General features: G+C 45.8%; 1 pseudogene; it reads left to right on the plus strand.

Annotated features, from left to right (window-relative positions):
• LOC126189074 (5S ribosomal RNA) lies at positions 1 to 118 on the plus strand (annotated as a pseudogene).
• The last annotated feature ends 2,551 nt before the right edge of the window (positions 119 to 2,669 follow it).

Genomic DNA, 2,669 nt, shown 5'->3' on the forward strand with positions numbered 1-2,669 from the left:
GCCAACGGCCTTGCCGCAGCGGTAACACCGGTTCCCGTCAGATCACCGAAGTTAAGCGGTGTCGGGCTGGGCTAGCACTTGGATGGGCGATCATCCGGTCTGCCGAGTGCTGTTGACAAGCGGGGTGCACTCAGCCCTTGTGAGGCAAACTGAGGAACTATTTGATTGAGAAGTAGCGGCTCCAGCCTCGGAATCTGACATACGGCCGGGAGAGCGGTGTGCTGACCACATGCCCCTCCATATCTGCATCCAGTGACGCCTGTGGGCTGAGGATGACACGGCGGCCAGTCGGTACCGTTGGGCCTTTATGGCCTGTTCGGGAGGAGTTTAGTTTTTAGTATTATACAGTTGCTGACAGGGCCGCGAAATGTTAGAGATATTTAACTTCATTTTATTCATTCTCATCTCTTCGAATAGAACACGGAGTAACTGATGGCGAGAACCATGTAATGGAGCACACACTGAGAAGAATTTCTTTCAACTTCTTCAGTTTGTTGGATGAAGTCCTCTCTCCTCTTTGGCTCAGAAGCCCATCTTCCCCTTGGACTATGTATTCCTCAGCGTGAGTAAAGCAGAGCTAATTTTGGTGTAGGAATTTCATTCATTCTAGGTACATATGCGGCCCACTTCTAGGCATTCACGTCCACCTATTATCCAAAATACAATTATTTTCATTGCCCAGTCGTGCTTCTATTTATTTGTGCCATAATCAGTGGTCTGTAAAAAGCAAACGTGTTTTAAGTAGTGATTATTGGCATTTTCTTTTCAGTGTCCATAGTTTATTCGTCATGAAGATGTAGAAGAAAGTGCAGCACTTGGACACCGAGAATGTTGAAGTAAACTTACTGATTCACATATAAAAGCGATAGCTTCCTCAGCCACAGTCAGAGGACAATACTTTTTTGAACATACTGCCGCGTCACATTATAAAAAACTACTCCTGATGAACCAACGTTTTGGCCATGTTTGGCAGGGTTTGTGTCCAGCCCGTCTTCTACAGCAGCTGCAAGATCGAGGAGGTGCTAGGCTCCACCAAGGAAAAGGTAGGTACTCTGCGCACTGCAGACGTGTGCAGTGTGGATGTGAGTGTGGAGAAGTGTACATCGGAGAAACGTGCAGCCAGTGGCAACGAACAACTTTTCAACTTGGGCAAAAGAACAAATCTGCAGTGGCTGGACACCAGAAAGATTGAGGCAAGGAATTAAAACTGAAGGAAATCGCGTACTTGCCAAGCAACTGGGAATGGCGAAACAAAAGATCAGAGAGTCCATCGAAATATTAAAGCGCTCCAACAACATGAATAAACGGGATGGACTTAGGCTTGCCCCATTCTGGCTGCCAGCCGTCAGAACCGAACAGGCCGCACCAACAACGCGAGACGCGAACATTACCAGCACGAGGACAACAAGAGTTCGCATCCCATTTTCAGGTGAATAGCCGTCGTGGCACACACTGTAAGAAGCAAAAGACAACAGTACATACCTATCTATCCGTCACAGAAGTCCGTCACAATAATAATTCCCTCTCCTTCTGCCATAAAAGACCAAGCATATAAACGTTCTTCAAAATACTAACGTAATGTCATCCTCAGTAGAGCAGTCGTAGATGATTTTTGTAAGTCCATCCTTTTGACAGGAGGTCTTTGGAACGACGGGATTTTTTTTGCGAGAAAATAAAACGCCTACAGCCGTTCTTATGATTTTATTTATTTTGTTGCGAACAGTTTCGGAGCTTCAATGCGCCATCTTCAGGCTGTAGTTGATGCGGAAGATGTTGACACAATCCCTATGTATATATCGCATCAGCGGTCAGCATAACTGGAGTGCTAACACCTAAGTTTTCAGATAACCTCCGTATCCAGTTACGCTGGACATTGATGCGATATGTATATTGATTGTGTCAACCCCTTCCGCATCAACCACACCCTGAAGATGGCGCACTGGAGCGCCGAAACTGGTTGCAACAAAATAAATAAGATCATACAGACGGCGTTTTATTTTGTCAGAAAAATATAGGTGACTCTGAACAGCAAAAATACAGTAGTAGATATAGAAGAAGACCACTGTAACCGCGGCCGATATGTTGGATCATCAGCAATAATTTTGTGCAATATGACCAGTACCATATCCACGAAACTATTATGTCAAGTCCCTGTTTCATGTTCACGGTAATATGTGTGAGGGCACACAAACCATGGCACGAAAACCACAGTCACAGATCCCCTTCGGGCTGAACTGCACCCTAAATACGCTGCGGCCTCTCTGGGCCATCAGTCCACTCGATTCCTTGCATCATTCTAAAAGAGACTCGTCGGATCGCTGTCAGCCTCTGCCCATTTTCTGCATTTTTTTGGTCCACTGAAGACGTGTAGCTTAATGCGCCGCTTCGAGTAACGACGTATTGTGAGGTAACTCACTCTAAATGTCCACTACAATCATTTACCTTCGTAATGTTCGCTCAGAAATGGTTCCAGGTGGACCATCACTCACCGACAGCAGCAGTTCCAGCCTAGTTTGAAACCAGCTGTTACTGGCTACGTGTGACACTCATATTAGGTCGCTGTCTGTTCGGATCATTATACCTTCATTGTTCTTATCCGTTTTAGACGGATGCGAGTTTACGGTATTCCTTGCAGACAAGTTTGACGGTCGATGTCAACAAACTTCATT

Source organism: Schistocerca cancellata, chromosome 5 (genome assembly GCF_023864275.1).
Source record: "Schistocerca cancellata isolate TAMUIC-IGC-003103 chromosome 5, iqSchCanc2.1, whole genome shotgun sequence".
Lineage (NCBI taxonomy): Eukaryota > Metazoa > Arthropoda > Insecta > Orthoptera > Acrididae > Schistocerca > Schistocerca cancellata.